Below are 21,603 nucleotides of genomic sequence, written 5' to 3'. Positions count from 1 at the left end.
GGGGGATTTTAGTTCCCAGATCAGAGATCGAACCTGTGTCCCCTGCAGTGGAAGCTCAAAGTCTAACTACTGGGCCACCAGGGAAATCCCATCCTGCATCCTCTTTGGACATGCCTTTGCTAAGTGTCATGTTGTTGGCCTCAATTTACAAGATAATCTCTCTGGTACCTCCCTTTACTCAGCCTTAGGTGCTGGTTCTCTGAGTCCTCCTGCCTCTTTGGAAGCAAACAAGTGGGCACAGGACCAAAAAAAGGCCATGATGAAAGTCTTGATCCTGTTATGGATTCAGTAATTTGAACTTTGGGGCACAAAGATTCAGCATGGGCCCCAGCGGGGCCTCATGGTTTTAGGTCCATCCTCTATGCACTGTCAGGAGTTTCTCTATGCATGGAAGGTGATGCAGAACAGATCAGTCTGAACTTTGAAAGGTCTGCTCCTCCCCTTCTCCACCAACACCTGCCTGGGCTGCCAAAGTCATCTTCCTGCTTCTGGGGGCCACTCCTCTGCTTTATTCCCTCACTCCCTCATTCACTCCTCATCTATAACTCATGTATCGAATGCTATAGGGACAAGTCCTAGAGCTAGAAAAAAAACCCTCCCCCTACCCCACCAAACTAACCATTGACCATAGAGATTTGTAATTTCTTTGGCAATGTCAATGGCCAGAGAATGCACAGCCCCCTTGAGGAGTAACCCCAAATCTGAGTGTTGTCTGGCTCAAGAAGGGCTGCCCAACTCCTGAGGTCACTGAAGTGTCCAGGACCCATGGTTGTCTAGCTCAAGCATCCACCTTTGCTAGATGCCTTTTACAATCCTCCACTCTGCCCCAGAAGACAGAGAAGCCAGAATTTGGAATGTACCTGCTCTGAACCAGCCCTCGGGCTGAAGGAGAGCCCCCCTTGGGGTCTGAGGTACCCATGGAATCTCCAGGGATGAGCCTAGATGGCAGCCTCCAGCATTCGTGTGACTTTCATGACAGTTACGTTAATGCTGCTCTTGGCCCCAGTTCATCACATTACCTGACTTCCTTTCAGCACAGAGGTTGCTCAGCGAAGGGTATAATTTCCTGACTCTAATGCATGACAGGGTTTCACTTAAAGGATGAAATAAAATTACCTTGGGAGGCTGACACTGAGAAGTCACAGATATGACTTGGTCTGCAGGGACCTTCAGGTCTGGGCAGATCAGAGAGAGCTCAGATTGAGTCCCTGGCGCTGATGACAATAGCACAGCCTCCCTGTGACTTGCAGTTGCTGGTTCCATGGCCTGGGTCAGGGTTTAGTGGGGGCCCGGGTGGAAGCTTAGGGTGGCCAGAATCAGGATGCACTTTCTGATCACAGCATGTGATGGTCCTTAATTGAACTGGCCCTTCATGACTGCAATTTATGGCCTTGGGAACATCCATGCCATACTCTAACCACTGAGCGTTCTGGCCACCATTTCCTCCAATAACGATCCTTCCCAAAGTTGGAAGTTTCACCTGTCATTCATTTGGCTTCAGTGAAACCTCTCACAGCCCACTGAATCACATGGAATCGTGTGGAGCTGAGGGCTGAGAGTAGGGCTGGAGCTTGCCCGAGGTTATCGAGGGAGTCACTGACCTAGAACAGAGTTCTTGAATGAAGGAGACAAGACAATGCCAATGGTGAAAGGAGGATCCCACCTTCTACCCTGATCAATATCTGATTTCCATCCTGATGGGTGAAGGAAGCAGAAGGACAGAGGTGAAAGGAGTGGGTGAGACCTTTGAGTGATGCTCCTTTCCTGGGAAGTGGTCCCAAGCTGGACACCAGCCTCTGGAAAGGCACAAGTCCAGAGTGGAACATTCATTTCCTCTACTTGCAAATCTCCCTTTGGAAACTAGCAATGATCTCTGAAACACTTCCGCCTCTGAGACTTGGGAAGAACCCAATAAGCATGTGGTTATAAAATCAGATCAGTAGAAAATTCAGGTTGGCAGAAAAAGCCTCCTCCAATCCAGCCAGTTCACTGGAGCTTCAGGCTTCAGCCCTTAGAGAACTAACTGGCTGTACTTGAACTACTCCGTCTATAACTCACACCCCAACAGGTCTCTTTGGAGGACTGAAGCTTGTACTGTGGCAGTCTTCAAAGATGCAATACAAGTTATTTTTAATATGCACGAAGAGAATCCATTTGGGAGGGGAGGTTTGTGCTAAGCACAGCAGCTGGACTTGCAGGTTGCAATGAGACCTAATTTTAGAGTTGTTTTGACATTTTTCTAGGGTTTGTGCCTGGGATCAGAGAAGCCCAGAAATAGGGAGTGTGTGTCATAGCTTCCCTGGTGGTCCAGCGGTTAAGAATCCACCTTGCAATGGAAGTGGACGCAGGTTTAATCCCTGATCTGGGAACTAGGAGCCCACATGGTGCCAGGCAACTAAGCTGGCATGCCACAACTAAAGGGAGTCTGCATGCCACAAGGAAGAGCCCCCATGTGGCCACTAAGACCCAACACAGCCAAAAATAAATAAAACAAAAAAAATGTGTATCTGTCTGTCCAGTTACTTTGGAAGCACAAAAAACTTCCTAGATAGAAAGGGCCGAGAGTCACTTTGGAAAATTTTATGTTCTTTTTTAAAAAAAATTTTTATATGGACCATTTTTAAGGTCTTCATTGAATTTGTGACAGTATTACTTCTGTTCTATGTTTTTGGGGGATTTTTTGGCCATGAAGCATGTGGGACCCCAGCTCCCCAACCAAGGACCAAACGTGCACCCTCTGCACTGGAAGGCGAAGTTTTAACCACTGGACTTCCAGGGAAGCCCCAGAAAACAGTTTCTTTAAGATCTAAACATACATTTACCTTTGTTGTTGTTCAGTCGCTCAGCTGTGTCCGACTCATTGCGACCCCGTGGACTGCAGCACTCCAAGCTCCCCTGTCCATTTACCTTATGGATCTGATATTTCACTCCTAGATATTTTTCCAAGAGAAGTGAAAACCAATGTCCACAAAAATCCCAGCATGAGAATATTCATAGCTTTTTTCATGATTACCCAGAAACAACTCAGACGTCCATTATCAAGAGAATGGATGAATTGTGGTGGAGTTGCACAATGGAATACTACTCAGCAATAAGTTTTAAAAATCTATCGAGATATGCTGTGACATGGAAAAGTCTCAAAAAATAATAATATGCTAAATGAAAGAAGCCAAATACTGAAGAATACATACAGTATGATTCCATTTATATGATACTCTGGGATAGGCAAACTCACCTGTGTGTGCATGCTAAGTCACTTCAGTCATGTCCAACTCTTTGCGACCCCATGGACTGTAGCCCACCAGGCTCCTCTGTCTGTGGGAGTCACCAGGCAAGAATACTGGAGTGGGTTGCCATGCCCTCCGCCAGAGGATCTTCCTAACCTAGGAATCGAACCCACATCTCTCACATCTCCTGCATTGCCAGGTGGGTTCTTTACCACTAGTGCTACCTGGGAAGCCCCAGGCAAACTCTCCTATGGTGATCAAAATCAGATTAGGGTGTTACCGGGTGGTCTAGCAGTTAGGACTAGGCACTTTTACTGCCAAGACCCGAGTTCAATCTCCAGTCAGGGAAATGAGATCCTGTAAGCTGCACAGTGTGGCAAAAAATATGTATATACATATCAGACCAGAGGTTGCTCTCTAGTGGGGGGATTGACTGGGAGTGGACACAGGGAAGTTTCCACAGTGATAAAAATGTCCTGTCCTGGATCCATCACATCTCTTCCCCTCCATGCCTCATGTTGAAGTCAAACAGATTGATTTCCTGTCTCCATGCATTCAGTCCTGTGTTTTGGGCTCATGCCATTCCCTCTTTCTGGAAATCCCGTCCTCAGCCATTGTGTTCAGGTACAGATACTTTCTACCCTCCAGGACCTAGTGAAAATCTCCCCTTCTCAGGATTTCTTTGGTAGTCCAGTGGTTAAGAATCTAATTCCCAATGTGGTGAGCATGAGTTCACTCCTCCGTCAGGGAAGTAAGATCCCATATGCAGTTTTCATTCCAATCTCAAAGAAAGGCAATTCCAAAGAATGTTCAAACTACTGCACAATTGCACTCAGCTCACATGCTAGCAAAGTAATGCTGAAAATTCTCGAAGCTAGGCTTCAACAGTACATGAACAGAGAACTTCCAGGTGTACAAGCTGGACTTAGAAAATGCAGAGGAACCAGGGATCAAATTGCCAACACCCGTTGGATCATAGAAAAAGCAAGACAATTCTAGAAAAACTTCTGCTTCATTGACTACACTAAAGCCTTTGACTGTGTGGATCACAACAAACTGTGGAAAATTCTTAAAGAGATGGGAATACCAGACCACCTTACCTGCCTCCTGAGACGTCTGCATGCAGGTTAAGAAACAACAGTTAGAGCTGGACATGGAACGACAGACTGGTTCCAAATTGGCAAAGAGGTACATCAAGGCTGTATATTGTCACTTTGCTTATTTAACTTATACACAGAGTACCTCATGTGAAATGCTGGACTGGATGAAGCACAAGCTGGAATCAAGATTGCCAGAAGAAATATCAATAACCTCAGATATGCAGATGACACCACCCTTATGGCAGAAAGAGAAGAGGAACTAAAGAGCCTCTTGATGAAAGTGAAAGAAGAGAGTGAAAAAGCTGGCTTAAAACTCAACGTTCAAAAAACAAAGCTCGTGGCATCTGGTCCCATCACTTCATGGCAAATAGATGGGGGAACAATGGAAACAGTGACAGATTGTATTTTGGGGGGCTCCAAAATCACTGCAGATGGTGACTGCAGCCTTGAAATTAAGACACTTGCTCCTTGGAAGAAAAGCTATGACCAACCTAGACAGCATATTGAAAAGCAGAGACATTACTTCTCAAAGTTCTGTCTAGTCAAAGCTATGGTTTTTCCAGTAGTCATATATGAATATGAGAGTTGGGACATAAAGAAAGCTGAGCACCAAAGAACTGATACTTTTGAACTCTGGAGTTGAAGAAGACTGTTGCGAGTCCCTTGGACAGCAAGGAAATCAAACCAGTCCATCCTAATGGAAATCAGTCCTGAATATTCACTGAAAGGACTGATGCTGAAGCTGAAGCTCCAATACTTTGGCCACTTGATGCAAAGAACTGACTCATTGGAAAAGTCCCTGATGCTGGGAAAGACTGAAGACAGGAGGAGGAGAGGACGACAGAGGATGAGGTGGTTGGATGGCATCACGGACCACATGGCATCCTGGATGGCAAGAGTTGGACAGGACTAAGTGACTAGACTGAACTCATGCCAAGTGACAATAAGCCCATGAGGTGCAACTCTCGAGCCCACATATCACAACTAAAGAAGTTCCTGCACACCTCAACTAAAGAAAGCCCACACACCACAATGAAGACCCATTTTTTTTTATTAAAAATTTTTTTTAACTTTTAAAAAGATCCCCCTCCTCCAGGAAGTATTCCCTGCTCTCCCCCTACCTGGTGGCAGTGACACTGTCCTTCCAGCATTGACCCTGTAGTTTGGAGGCTTTTTCCCCGATCTTTCTTCTGGTTTTGAACACTCTTTGTAGTTTTGTCAACAGCTGTTGTATCCATGCTTTAATTCCCTTGCTCTACTAAGACCTTGCCAGCAGCCAGAGTTGTGTGGATTCCAGCCACCCCATCCCCTAATAAAGGATCCTTGGTAGATGTCCGATATATACACGGGAAATGACAGAATGAATGAAACTCGAGTCTTCCTCTTTGTCAGCAACTGCATGGTATTGTGCTCTGACCCCTTTTATTTTTCATCTGTGTAGGATGCAACCCACACTGATCTTTGCAGGAGCATCCTCTAGGCCCCCAGAGAGGGCTGGGCTGCCAACTTCTCATGGAGTAATTAAATGACAAATTACCTGCAGGCTCTCAGCTGGAAAACCTATAGGAGCACAGCCTTTCCATATTCATAGGATTTAATCAAATCTGAATGCTTGGAAGAACTTCATAGCCTTTGTTCCAAAGGCCTGTATTTGCAGATGGGGAAACTGAGGCTCAGAGCAGGACAGTAGCTCCTTCAAGGATCCATGGGGCTTTTGTGGAATGAGATGCTTATCATCGTTTCCTCAAGTTTCCATAGAGAAAGGAAGCTTCCATTTCACCGGCCAGGATGGGGCAGGATTGGAGGAATATTTCTCATCACTCCAGTATCCTGGCTTAGAAAATTCCATGAACAGAGGAGCCTGTCAGGCTACAGTCCATAGGGTTGCAAAGAGTTGGACGTGACTGAGCATGCATGCACACACACACACACACACACACACATGCAACTCTTTCTCCAGAAAGAGGAAAGCCTTATCATATTGGAGAGATGAGATTAAAGACCACAGGCCAAGCATTACCCAGTCTTTCTCATTGACTGTTTTCGCCTCCAGGTGCTTCCTCCATGCAGTAGGCTCCAGGGCAGGGCTTCTTGCCCCGTGCCCACTCCACTAAACAGTCAGTCACCGAGGGGAGGCTCAGATTCTCTAGGTATTCCTGCCCTCACTAGGTGGGTAAATGAAATTCAGAGAAAAGAAAAACTCATATGTCATATGTTGAGCTCGGACCAAGATGAGTTCATCAATCCTCCTCCGTTGATTGTACAGTGGATATTATATATTGATCCTTATATGGCTTCTTGGGTCTGTTTTCAGAGTTGTAGTTAATTGTCACCCCAAGTATCAACCTGGGGGCAAATGGCAGTGCCAAGGTATAGCCACCCACTCAATTCCTCTAGAAGTGAGGTAGGAAGTGGGGAAGAGGAGGTGTCAGGACTGGTGGCCCAGTTTCTTGTCTGGATGAACAGATGGATGGGGAAGTTGATTTTGGGGGGAAAAAAACAGATGTTAAGGGGAGGAGCAGGTTCAGGGAGATGAAAATGAGTTCAGTATTTGGCCACAGAGCTCTCAGGGGCTCCAAATCTGAGTGACAGAGAATGAGGAAACCAGCAAGACAGGGATAATGAAAATGTGGTCCATGGGCCAACAGTCTCAGCATCACCTAGCAACCAGTTAGATATGCAAATTTCCCAGCCCCACCCCAGACCTACTGAATCAGAAACTCTGGCCTTGAGGCCTAATCAGTGTTTTAATAAATTCTCCAGGTAATTCTGATGCCCATTAGAGTTCAAGAATCTCTGGCGTTAGAGGTCATCTCCTTACATGTCTTTAATTAGATTTATTTCCAGGTATTTTCCAGGCATTTGGTAGGTTTTGATGCTATGATAAATGTTATTTTTAAATTTATTTTTCTGGTTGCTTGTTGCTGTTATATGGAAATGCTGGAGCTTCTCTGGTGGCTCAGATAGTAAAGAATGCTCCCGCAATGCAGGAGATCCAGGTTGATCCCTGTTTTGGGAAGATTCCCCTGGAGAAGGGAATGGCAACTCACTCCAGTATTCTTGCTTGGAGAATTCCATGGACAGAGGAGCCTAGTAAGATACAGCCCATGGTTTCACAAAGAAGCGGACATGGCTGAGCGACTAACACACACACACACACACACACACACGTAGAAATACAATTGATTTCAGTTGGTCTTGAATCCAGCAACTTTGCAAAATTCACTTATGAATTCTAATCATTGATCCACAGATTCATCCCTTTGGGTTTCCTATGTGACTGGTGAATGATATGAAAGGATAACAGAGAAGAGGTCACAGGTTTGGAAATCAATGTAACATCTGTAAACCCAGTAAAAAGCTATTTGGAGAAAAGGAGTCTAAAGTTAGACTGCAGGGCACTGTTGTACACTACAGGGGTATGCATGCGTGTGAACACACAGGCACAGAAAATGTTCCACACATCATGTAGGTGAAGTATGGGCTGGATTGCAGAGGTTCTGGCTTCCAGAACCTCTCCCTCTGTCTCACTATGACTGCCAGACTTCCCCTTAGCGAAGTCAGAGGTTGGCACAGGTTGACTAAATGAAATATATTTTCCAGGTAGGGAAAAGTAGATTTCTCAGGTATGGATAGGATTGTATGCCAGCTAGATTGATCAACCATCTGGTTTGCCCTGGAACCAAAGGTCTTCCCTGGATGAGGGACTTTCAGTGCTAAAGCAAGGGCACTCCCAGGCAAATTGAGAAGGTTGGTCACCCTAACGTCTAACTTGGCTCCCATGAAGCTGAGCAACTCAGTGGACCAAAGAGATCCAAAGATTCCACCATGAGAGTAGTGCCTGACCCCAGACAGGTGAGGAGTAAAGATCTATTTTGAGGACCATGAGTGTTCTGGGCTTTCCTGGTGGTTCAACGGTAAAGAATCCACCTGCAATGCAGGAGCCACGGGAGACATGGGTTCCACTCCTGGGTCAGGAAGATCCCCTGGAGGAGGGCATGGCAATCCACTCTAGTATTCACATCTGGAAAAATCCCATGGACAGAGGAGCCTGACAGGCTATAGTCCATAGGGTTGGAAAGAGTTGGACACAAGCCTGAACTGACTTAGCACACGCTCATGAATATTCTCCAGCTTTCACACTGAGGCTATACTTCTTGATCTTTCCACCCTATAAGGCTGAAACTCTACCAGCCAAGTTGCCTGCTTCTTGATCTGTCTACCCTGATATTGGGCAGACTGGGGGTTCTTTGTTACCAGAGTTTTCTTGGAATCTCTGAGCAGTCAGTGCCCTGGAGTTTTTGACCACTGATTTTCAGCAACCAGGTACCACACCATAAGATGCCAGTTCCCTGTCATGATTCCCCCTTGACACTTAAGACAAACACATTCTCATGTGTAATTTCCATCTCATAGCCCAAATTCCATCCCTTTCCATGCAAGAAAGCATATCTTTCTTGCAAGTGAGTAATACTATGACAAGGATAGCCTAGAATTCTCTCCAATTTTTTTAAGAAGAAATCATTTGCAAATGTCAGTCATTTATTATTAGTTACAAACTGCCAGCAACATAACACATGTGGATGCTAGTGTATTGAGATACTTCCTTGAGAACTATCAGGTCTGAAACAAATCCTTTGTGGTAAAAGAACACCTGTGTGGGGACTGGTGGCAGCAGAGATGTTAGAAGTCACCATAGGTACTGGCCATGACAAGGAGTTCTGACTCACCAACCCAGATGGAGATTTCATGTCTATAGTCTCCAGACTGTAGGGTCCATGGCCAACAGCACTAGTGAGTCATGGACAGCACTCAGCAGCTGTCTGCCCTCCTGTCATTTCTCCTCCCTCTCTCCTGTCTCTTTGCAGGCGGCTAAGTCTCTGAGAGTCGTATCTTCACATCCCTGTCCCAGATAGGGAAGATGTTGAAGATCCAGGTGTCCTTGGCATCTGGACCTGCAAGGTCCCTGCCATGCCTTTTCACTCACAGGTAAATGGCTTTAGGATCAGTCTTGCATGAGGCTGAGAGAAGGGAAAGAAATCTGGACACTGAATCATAAAACCCAAGCTTGGGTCCTAGCTTAAGCCCTCTGAACCTTAGCCTCCTCATTCATCTCACATCTCTTGAAATTTGCATGCTGAAATCACTATTTTGCAACCAACCATGTAACAATTGATATAGGCAAGAATCCTTAATGGATGCCAAAACCATTGGGTGAAATTATATTGGGGAATGGGATATTCACGCAGTGTCTGGGTATCATTCCACAGTTACTTGTTAATTACAAAAAGAAAATGTACTTTCGCAGTGGCAAAGGCTTCTATGTGCATGCTCAGTCATGTCCAACTGTTTGCAACCCCATGGACTGTAGCCCACGAGGTTCCTCTGTCCATGGAATTTTTCAGGCAAGAATACTTGATCGGGTTGCTGTTTCCTCCTCCAGGGGAACTTCCTGACCCAGGGATCGAATCTGCATCTCTTACATCTCCTGCACTGGCAGGCAGATTCTTTACCATTGTGCCACCTAGGAAGCCCAAGGGTTGGAGTTTACAAATCATTAAATTCTAATACCCATGTCATACTGGTATTGTCTCTGTAATAGTTCTCTCCACCCGCTGCAAAACCAAACAGAGGCAATTTCCTTCTTGCATATTCCTACTGATGGGCTTATCACTACTTTCCAAGATAGCCCCTTTCCTGTGTGGTCAGTACTATCTGAGAAGCAGAAATCTTCCTGAAGCTTCTACTATCCAGTGTCAGCATTGCCTTTGGCAGTCTCAGTATATAACTGAATCATTTCTCCCCAAGAGAACTCATCAGGAATGGGTAGACAGAGACTGTGGCCCTGCTGTCCGCACACAGCTCAGCTCCTGGCAAGCCCTCAGCTTCTGCTGTTTCACCTGGAATTAGCTTTCTAGTCTCCTCCTCCCCCTGGTTGCCCTCAGCACATCATCCACATTGTCTATATTCCTGATTCACTACCCTCCATGCCTTTAACTGCCCCTCCACTACCACGTTCTGCAATGTCCAGCTTGGACCACCTATTCTGCACCACTCCAAACAGTACCATCTGCAGCAGTCATCAATCCCACTGGGGATCGTATATGTGCATCTTCTGAAGGACAAGTATTCCTCTTCACGCAAGGCTGGAACTAGCATCAAATACCTCCTGTGGTCCAGGTTGTCCCATTTAATCTTCCCCATCAATCCTATGAGATCAGTAGGAACACTCCCAACTTTCAAATGAGGTGACAGGCTCAGAGAGCTTCAATAAAGACTTGCCAATTAATAAATGATGATGACAGATTCGTGGTCCCACATCTGTGGGATTTCTAAGTCCAGGCTTTATCTTCTACATCACATAGGTGCAGCATGGCTTACCCCCAAGGATGGGCTTGACAGAGCAAGACAGGTGATACCCATCAACACCTGAGATGCAGGTGTTAGCCTCAGAGCACGTACAGGGGACTCCTTATCTCTCCACACCTGCCCAGATGTGGACATGTTGCATCACGGCCAATGGCTACTGTGTTTTGTTTCTAGACTCAACCTTCTGCATGCTCCCAAGTGAGTGTCAGATTCAAAGCTATATTGTTGCACAGGGACACCAATGATCCCTCAACCCTGTATGATATTCCTCTTTATTAGTTCTTTATTGTGACAAAACTGATTACACCAGAACTTGGTAGCTTAAAACAACAGATACTTGTCTCTTCACAGTTTCTGTGAGTCAGGAATCTGGCGGCTGCTTAGCTGTTTCTGAGTCAGTGTCTCACAGGCTGCAGCAACTGTATCAGCTGGTGCTGAAGTCGTCTGGAGCTTCCCTGAGGCTGGAGGATTCACTTCCAACTTACTCTTGTGACTGTAGGAAGGAAGCTTCGGTCCCTCTTCACGTGGACTCCTGTATTGGGACACTGACAACTCGGCAACTGGTTTCTCCCAGCACAAGTAACCCAGGAGAGAGAGAGGGGGCTCAGGATGGAAGCCATAGTTGGCTTTATGAATCCTTTTACAATCTGAATTTAGAAGTGACCATCATTATCTCCAAAATAGTCTCTTGGTCATGCAGTCTAATCCTCGTACTACATAGGAAGGGATGTGAGCACAATGGCATGAACACCAAGAGGCAGGGACCATGGGTGCCATCTTGGAGGTTGGCTATCACATCCCCAAACAACATGTTTTTCCCTAAATCATGTGTGACTTCTGCAATCTGCTCGGGCACATTTGAGAAGCCACAGGAGTTTCAAAGGTGTGCATGTGCAAAAGCATGTGCACATGCCTGTTTACACACACACACACACACACACACACACACTCCTTAAAGAGATAATGATACTACTTTCCTCAGCCATTCTTGAATGATGCTTTTGAGAAACATTTGCTGATTAGCTGCCTGGATGGAGGCACCTCAGGCTTCCCTGGTGGCTCAGATGGTAGAGAATCTACCTGCAATGCAGGAGACCCAGGTTCGACCCCTGAGTCGGGAAGATCCCCTAGAGAATGGAATGGCTATCCACTCCAGAGGAGGCATCTCAGAGATGGATGCTGGGTCAAGGGGGATTCAGGTTCTCATAGACAAGAGGACAAGGAAGCAAGGCCAGGAGGAGATGTTGTTATGGCTGTGTCTAAGTGGGGAGGGGAAGGAAGTAGAGTCAGGAGAGAAGAGGGGTGTATATTAATAGTTAATAAGTGCGTCATCTCCGATTGGATATCCCCATGCAGCTCCAGAACTGAAGCACTTGAAACAGCTTTCAGGGTCAGAGATGACAATAGTGATCCATGAATGTGAGAGTTTGAATGCGATTGAGGAGGAGTTGTGGGGAGGAACTGTAGTTGTAAGAGAATCAGTCAAGGAAATTAGTCATTTTAATTTTCTCTATATCCGTGGCTATTCCCGTATCCTCACTCTATCTTTGGAGATTTCTCCTCTTGTTTCTAATTTAATGTAGTCTCATTTTTTTTCTTTTTTTCAAAATTTTCTTAATTAGGTTAGCTAGTGGTTTATTTCCTTCATTGCATTTTCCCCTTGAAGTACCAGCTCTTATATTTATTAGTTCTACTGTTTTTAATTCATTAATTTCTGTCTTTATCTTTGGCAGTTCCTTCTATTGCTTTTCTTAAGCTTATGTTGTTCTTGCTCTTCCTAACTTTTGGAACTGAGCCCCTAATTTATTTTCCTTTCTTAAACTAAAAAGTATTTAAGATTGTGACTTGTCTTCTGCCTTTAAATTCAACCTTATCTGATACTGAGACTTAGATTCCTGTTTTCCTTTCCTGCATTTGCCAGGTAGGGGGCTAAATCATCCTTTATTTTTTTCATCTGTCTTTGGGCCTTGGTTTTAGACGCGTTTGTCTATAGCATATAATTTGCCTTTGTTTTTACAAGACATCTGAGAGCTTTTTCTTTAACAGGAGAGTTTATCTCATTTGCAATTACAAATAAGACATGCTTGTTTGTTCTCAGGCTGTATAATAAACATTTTAAAAATAAACAGAAAGAAGCATTAAAAATAAAAAAGAAATAAAAAAGATGACAGGGCTGTTTTCTTTTTTTTTCTCTCAAAGGTTTTCCTGCTGGTAAATTGGAAAGGTTTAGTTCTTGTGTGTGTTTCTCTCAATGATGCCGGTGTTTCACTTTGTAAGCTGTAATTTTGTCAGTCATCTCCGATGCACCACTTGGGTCCTCTTGGACTCACCTGTCTCTTGTACTGCACATCACTGCATCTACCAGCTTCAAGCAGGCACAACCTGACGGAGCCAAGGAACGTCAGGAGATCACACACGTGCCACACGCAAGTGCGGAGGTATTTACACCTCACAGTGAAAGTGAACGTGTTAGTCGCTCAGTCAAGTCCAACTGTTTGCTACCCCACTGACTGTAGGCCAACAGGCTTCTCTGTCCATGAAATTCTCCAGACAAGAATACTGAAGTGGGTAGCCATTCCCTTCTCCAGGGGATCTTCCTGACCCAGGGATCTAAGCCATGTCTCCCACATTGCAGGCAGATTCTTTACCATCTGAGCCATCAGGGAAGCCTTGTTTATACCTCATGGAATAAGCCATTAACCAGTAGGAAATGAGAGCTTGTAGATAAATTCTTCCTACTTTCTCTCCCTGGACAGACCATCCTAAAACACAGTTCATGAGTTTACTCAAGCTGCCATAACAAATATCTCAGACTAGGGGACTTAAACAATGGAAATGTCTCTTTCCCCAGTTCCAGAGGCTGGACGTCCAAGTTTCAGGTTCCTTCGGAGGCCTCTCTGCTTGGCTTGCAGAGAACTGTGTTCTTGCTATGCCCTCACCTGGTCATTCCTCTGTCTGTCTGTGCCCTAATGCTCTCTTTCTGTAAGGATGCCATTCATACTGGATCATGGAATATTGTGCTCAGTTGTGTCCAACACTTTGCAACACCAGGGACTATAGCCCGCTAGGCTCCATTGTCCATGGAATTATCCAGGCAAGAATACTGGAGTGGGTTGCCATTTCCTTCTCCAGGGCATCTTCCTGACTCAGAGATCCAATCCAAGTCTCCCTCATTGCAGGCAGATTCTTTATCACTGCACCTCCTTGGAAACCCCTATAATGGATCAGGCACTACCCATATAACTTCATTTTAGATTAATTACCTCTAAAGGTCCTATCTCCAAATACAGTCATATTCTGAGGTACCAGGGGTCAGGACATCAACATATGAATTCAGAGGGGTGGGAAGACAGTTCAATGCATGACATACAGTTTTCTATGACTTTCCTGAGCCTTGTCCCAGGAGACAGAAGAATCATTTGCATCCAGTAGCAGCCAGATGGATTTTAAATGCTAGACTTGGAACTTCCCCGGTGGTCCATTAGTGAAGAATCCACCTTCCAAAGCAGAGGACTCAATTTTGATCCCTAGTGAAGGAACTAAGATCCCACATGCCACTGGGAAACTGAGCACATGCTCCACAATTAGAGAGCCTTCACACCACAGCAATAGATCCCACGAGCCACAACTAAGACCCAGACACAGCAAAAATAAATAATAAATAAATTTTAAAAATGGGATCTCATTAAAAAAAATCTTACAGGCTTTCCTTCTTCCTGTGTCACCCTTTTTGTCCTTCACCTCTACTTCTTCCGATTGACATCCCTGATACATTATATTCCGCAAAACTTTGCTGAAGGTTGTGTTTCCTGGGAGGCTGGATCAAGGCGGTACTTAAACCTGGAGTTATCATCTTAACTCTGTATATGAGTTATGAAAGCTTAAATATGGTTCATGTCCCCACTTTCTCCCATCTAATCTCATTTCCCAGTTTTGATGACCATATTGTTGTTCCATAGTCATCTTTATACCTTTCAAAGCATATTTATATACCCATCAGTTGCTTCCTTTCTCTGAGCCACATCATTTAGCCCCAGCTTCTTTGAAAAACAAGGAAATCTGCTTCTTTCCCTCTCTGCTTTCCAACTCGTGTCAAAATTATTACATTATTACTGCATTAGCTTATAACACATTGCACATTGTTCGCCTTAATTCTCTCTCTTATAATCAGCTCCACATTTTAATAGAAACACTGTAATCTAGCAGGAATTCATGGGGCCTTCCTAGGACAGACCCTCCCCCTTATCCTGTGCTTTAGTTCCTCTTTGAAGTACCTAGCTAATAGTATTTGATGCACATTTCCCGAGTTGTTTTGCAGATGTGAAAATCCTCACCAAATGGAAAAACTACTTGATGACTATTCTCCTAGAGCCTAAGGATTGATAATGTTCACACCTGTGACAGCACCCTGCTACTTCACCATCAGCCAGTCAGAGAACTGTGCATGAGCTGATTACTTACCCTGCTACCCTCGTCCCTCACCTGGCTTTTAAAAGTGCTTTGTCAGAACCTTGAGCAAGCTGAGACTTTTCAGGGCAAGAGATACCTCTTCTCCTGGCATGGCCCTGCAGTAAACCTTTCTCTGCTCCAAACTCCAATGTTTCCGTTTGTCTGGCCTCACTGTGCGTTGGGCACACGTACTTGAGCTAACAACATTGCTCAGTGTTTGTCGTTTTATCATGATCTGCTTGTAGTAAAATGTCATCTATTTTACTCTCTTCCAAGCACCAAAGTACCAAGTACCAAAAGGTACTCTCTTCCAAGAAGACCTTATGGTGATTATTACATGTTTAATGATAATTATGTCTTACGCTTTTCTGGAGTGGCAGCTTAGCATTCTATGAAGAATAAAATTCTTCATAGGTGACACTGGGGAAATTTTATCAGCATCAGTGGCTAAATATCAGTGGCTCTCTTTATAAGAGGGCTACACAACCTTGCCCCCTGCCAGGTGACAGGCAGTGCCTCACAGTAGGTGGGAACTTTCCCCCACCCCCGTCCCCACCCCAGCTCCCTGATCTCTTTTCCTAAGGGCTTTGCAGTTTCATTGTCCATTGCCTTCAAGCTCTGAATATGCTGTGCAAAATCTAAGGGCAGTCTGATTTTCTTCTTTATTGGGTGTTTTGTATTTTTGGCTTGAATATCCATCATAATTTTTTTATCTTTGAAGTCCAGAAACGTCACTATGATGCATCTTCATTTTAGGTACTAGGTTGGCCAAAATGCAAAACGTTTGTTTGGGTTTTTCCATAAAATCTTGCAGAAAACCCCGAGTGAACTTTTTAGCCATCTCAGTATTTCTATCTTTATTTGTTTTGGGGGCAGAGTATATCCTTTAATTTGCCTATTCAAGTTTTTATTTTAAGCAAGTTTTTTTCCATAGATTTTCCATAGATATGGATGATATTTCCATTATTGATGTCACTGAAGCAGGAAAAAAGAACAAATTGAAAAGAAAAATAAGTTTAGTGATGATAAAAAGGTATATATCCTCGAATCCTTTCATATATATCTGCAAAGGTCTCTATTCAATTTTTTCTGCACTCTTTGGTCTTCTGTAGTTAATGCTTGTCTCTAATCCTTTTAAATACTTTTTTTTTCCATTTAATTGCATTTGATTTTCTCCAAAAAACTTTATGTCTATGTTTTCGGCAATTTTTATCCTTCTTATTGCTGATTCTCATTTGACTTGTTTCTTGTTATAATGAAGATAATTATAATGATAGCAACAATTATATAACACTCACTGTGTACCCACTCCAGTATTCTTGCCTGAAGAATTCCATGGACAGAGGAGACTAGCAGGCTACAGTCCATAGGGTCAAAAAGAGTTGGAACAACTGAGCAACTTTTGCTGTTTACCAGGAACTATTCTAAATGCTTCTACAAATACTTATTTATTATATTTATCCTGACATCTATTTTATGACATGGTGCTATTATTATCCTTATCTGAGGTACAGAGGTTCCAGCTGAGCTATTTCAAATCCTAAAAGATGATGCTGTGAAAGTGCTGCACTCAATATACCAGCAAATTTGGAAAACTCAGCAATGGCCACAGGACTGGAAAAGGTCAGTTTTCATTCCAATCCCAAAGAAAGGCAATCCTCAAACTACCACACAATTGCACTGATCTCACACGCTAGCAAAGTAACACTCAAAATTCACCAAGCCAGGCTTCAACAGTACATGAACCGTGAACTTCCAGATGTTCAAGCTTGATTTAGAAAAGGCAGAGAAACCAGAGATCAAATTGCCAATATCCACTGGATCATCAAAAAAGCAAGAGAGTTCCAGAAAAACATCTACTTCTGCTTTATTGACTACGCCAAAGCCTTTGACTGTGTGGATCACAATAAACTGTGGAAAATTCTTAAAGAGATGGGAATACCAGACCACCTAACCTGCCTCCTGAGAAATCTGTATGCAGGTCAGGAAGCAACAGATAGAACTAGACATGGAACAACAAACTCGTTCCAAATCAGGGAAGGAGTACGTCAAGGCTGTATATTGTCACCCTGCATATTTAACTTACATGCAGAGTACATTATGAGAAATGCTGGGCTGGATGAAGCACAAGCTGGAATCAAGATTGCCGGGAGAAATATCAATAACCTCAGGTATGCAGATGACACCACCCTTATGGCAGAAAACGAAGAGAAACTAAAGAGCCTCTTGATGAAAGTGAAAGAGGAGAGTGAAAAAGTTGGCCTAAAGCTCAACATTCAGAAAACTAATATCATGGCATCTGGTCCCATTACTTCATGGCAAATAGATGGGGAAGCAATGGAAACAGTGACAGGTTTTATTTTGGGGGCTCCAAAATCACTGTAGATGGTGACTGCAGCCATGAAATTAAAAGACACTCCTTGGAAGGAAAGTTATGACCAACATAGACAGCATATTAAAAAGCAGAGACATTACTTTGCCAACAAAGGTCCATCTAGTTAAGGCTATGGTTTTTCCAGTAGTCATGTATGGATGTGAGAGTTGGACTATAAAGAAAGCTGAATGCCGAAGAATGGATGCTTTTGAACTGTGGTGTTGGAGAAGACGTTTGAGAGTCCCTTGGACTGCAAGGAGATCCAACCAGTCCATCCTAAAGGAAATCAGTCCTGAATATTCATTGGAAGGACTGATGTTGAAGCTGAAACTCCAATACTTTGGCCACCTGATGTGAAAAGCTGACTCATTGGAAAAGACCCTGATGCTGGGAAAGATTGAAGGTAGGAGGAGAAGGGGACGACAGAGGATCAGGTGGTTGGATGGCATCACCAACTCAATGGAGATGAGTTTGAGTAAACTCCAGGAGTTGGTGATGGACCAGGAGGCCTGGTGTGCTGCCGTCCATGGAGTCGCAAAGAGTCAAACTGAACTGAACTGAGGTACAGATAGAGCAAGTCACTTGCTAAAGGTCACATAGCTAGTGAGTAGCAGAGACAGGACATGAGCCCAGGCACATGCCTTTATATTCTCTTCTACTTATTCTATTTTCCCATTCCTTCCTACTGATTTGGGTTTTTTTCCCTATCATTTATATTCTCAGGTATTCAACTCACTTTTATCGTCTACTCTTGCTATCTTGTTTTCCTTGATTTTTTTGTATGGAGAACACTTGACTCATCATTTTTACCTGCTTCAAAGCATAATCTTTCTGGAGTTCTTCATCCATCTCTTGATTATTATCATCCTTGCTTCTTTTATTCCTGAAGTTCCTTTGCACAGAGGCTGGGTTTTTTGTTTGATTGGTTGGTTGGTTGGTTGGCTAGTTGGTTATTTATTATTCCTCCTACAATGAAGGAAGGATAGTTTTTGTTCAGCTGACTCTGTGGGAAAGGATTACTGGAGTCTGGAAGTAAGCTGAGGGTCTTCAGAAAGATTGACTTGAGTTTGCAGTCTCAACTTTTTTACTCATTCTCTCCCCAGGGTATGTCCGTGCTCTAGATTAACAGTAAATCTCCTTGGCTCATAGCAAAGTCTCACACTCGGCTCTCACCCCTCCCAGTATGTCACACATTGGTTTTGGTGTCTCTTGATTATCCTTTATTCCTCTGCTGCTTCTCAGGGCTGCTTGTCATGTGCAGCCTCCCTGAAATTTGAAACTTGCTAATTGCCAGGGTGATGTTTCTCCCTCCCTATGGGGCTCTGCCTTGGAGATCACTCCACAGTATAAACTGGGGCTTAGGAAGTTCTTGCAGCCTCCACCTTCCTGGGTGGCTCAGATGGTAAAGAATCTGTCTGCAATTCAGGAGACCTGGGTTCAATCCCTGGGTCGGGAAGATCCCCTGGAGAAGGGAATGGCTACCCACTCCAGTATTCTTGCCCGGAGAATCCCTTGGACAGAGTAGCCTGGCAGGCTCCAGTCCATGGGGTTGCAAAGAGTTGGCGGACATGACAGAGCAACTAACAATTTCACTTCCACTTCCACTTGTCCTTCCTGGTTATGGGTCATAAGTTTTGATCCTTAGAGTCCTACTTTGTCTGACTTTCATGGAGGTTTGTAGAAGCAAGTCACACACTATCGTCCCTCCCCTGGTCCAATTTTCACTGCATTTGCAATCTAGTTCCATGCAGTGTAGTTGAGAATTATGGGTGTTTCTGAGTTTCTTTAAAGATAAAACTAACTTGTCTCTTTCAAGAAAGGGAGGGGCAGAGACATCCTGAATCAAAATCCTCACTCACTTAAAGTCTTGGACCAGGAGGGGATGTGGATCTCCAATCAGGAAGACTAAGATGGTGGCAAGCATGCCCCATCCTGTAATATATCCATGCAATGTGAAGTCATCCATTTCTGAGCAGGATCAACCCTGAGCACAACCCAGGAGACATTCTGGAGCTGCTTTCTCTGGCAACAAAGGCTTTTCAGCATAATGTATGGTGGCACATTAAACAGGGACATTGATGAGGGGATTAGAGGAATTTAGATTCTCCATCTCTCCTTATGGAACAGCAGCCAATGCTGGGGTCCTGGCACTTCATTGCCTGGGCTAGAAAAAGAAGGGAATGATGGCCCAGTGTCTTCTCTTTCTTCCTGTTTTCCTACTTCTTCTCCTCCTCCTTCTTCTCCTTGATTATTCTGACTCCCATCCTGCATGGCTGTCAAAGGCATGACAACCACACAGAGTCAGGCAGAAATCTCTTGAGTGCCAAGCCAGTGATGGAACTGACATAAGCCTGTATTTTCAGAAAGACAGTGTCATAAGAGGAACAGCATACAAGAGGGGGGGGAAACAAATGTAAATTTAGGTCCCCGCTTTGGGTCAGATGTGGGGAGGGTTTTGTAGTTTGGAAAGTAGCGGGGGAAGATCTGAATTTGGGAGATGGAGTCAACTAGATTAGCTCTCAGTTGTACCACTTACTCAGAAGGACCATAGGCTGTGATTTCCCTTCTTTGTTAAAAAATTTGTTGAGGTATAGTTGATTTGCAAAGTTGGGTTAATTTCTGCTATACAGCAAAGTGATTCAGTTATACTTATATATTATCTTTCATATTTTTCCATTATTGTTAATCTCAGAATATTGAATGCAGTTCCTTGTACTATACAGCAGGACCTGTTGTTTATCCATACCATATATAAAAGCTTGCATGAATTCCCCTTCCTCTCAACCTCTTAGTCAATTAAATGGAAACAATAATACAGTTATATTAGAAAGTTGTTGTGAAAATTAATGGAATACTTATGGTTCTGGAAGGTGATGGATTTAAATTAATATCAAATCCCTCTATCAATAAATATTTTGAAATGCTAGAAAAATACAAAACAATTACTTAAAATACAGAATTCAGAAAAAGGAAGCCACCCAGAAATAAGAGCGATAAATGTGTGAGCTCAAAGACACAAAGTCCCGGTTCCACATGCTTAGCAGAAGACATAGACAAGAAGAGTCCATAGCTGCATTCCCCTTAATAACCCTAAATTGGAAACAGCCCAGATGTCCACCATAAGTAAAATGGATTAATCATGATATATTCAAATAAAGGACCAATGTAGACAACTATAGAAGGAAAGTATGGTTATATACAACAGCCCAGAGGAAGTTTCCAAGCAATCTTAAATGAAAAGAACACATACAATCTGAATCTCTTTATATAAAGTTCAGGGGGAGATAAAGACAATCATTCTGGGGTGCTGGATACATACATCTGTGTGAATACAAACATCTATTGCAAATGTTACTGTAAACAAGGGATCAGAGTTCATATCACCAGAGAAAACATGATGAGTAAATGCAACATGAAACCCTGGATGGGATCCTGGAATAGAAAAAGAACATCAAAGAGAAAATTGCCAAAATCCAAGTAGAATATAGAGTTTAGTTAGTAATCATGTACCAATGTTAATTTCTTAGGTTTAACAAGTATATCATGATTATAAAAATGTGCATATTAGAGGAAACTGGGCAAAGTATCTAGTAGAATTCTCTGTACCATCTTTGAATCTTTTCTGTAAATTTAAAATTATGCCAAAATAAACTTTATTAGATGTATCAATCACTCTCTTAGCTACTTATCTGACTGACTTTTAAAAATATATGTCCATCCAAAACCCTGCACATGAATGCTTACAGAAGCTTTATTGTAATTACCTAAAAGTGAAAGCAGCCAAGATGTTCTTCAGTACATAAGGTGATGAAATAAACAAACTTTGGTACTTTCATGCAATAGAATACCATCCATCAATAAAATCAAATGAGTTATCAAGCCACCAAAAGACATGGATGAATCTTAAATGCATATCACTGAGTTGAACAAGCCAGTCTGAAAATATATAATGTATGATTTCAATTATTTCAATTATATGACATTCTGGAAAAGGCAAAACTAAAGACAGTAAAAGGATCTTTGGCTGCTAGGGATGTGGTGGAGGGGGTGGTATTTGAATAAGTGAAAATCAAGGGATTTTTAC

The sequence above is a fragment of the Giraffa tippelskirchi genome, chromosome 3 (assembly GCF_054371585.1).
Source record: "Giraffa tippelskirchi isolate mGirTip1 chromosome 3, T2T-mGirTip1v1.2.pri, whole genome shotgun sequence".
NCBI classification, from domain to species: Eukaryota; Metazoa; Chordata; class Mammalia; order Artiodactyla; family Giraffidae; genus Giraffa; species Giraffa tippelskirchi.
Note: the sequence above shows the minus strand (reverse complement) of the source record.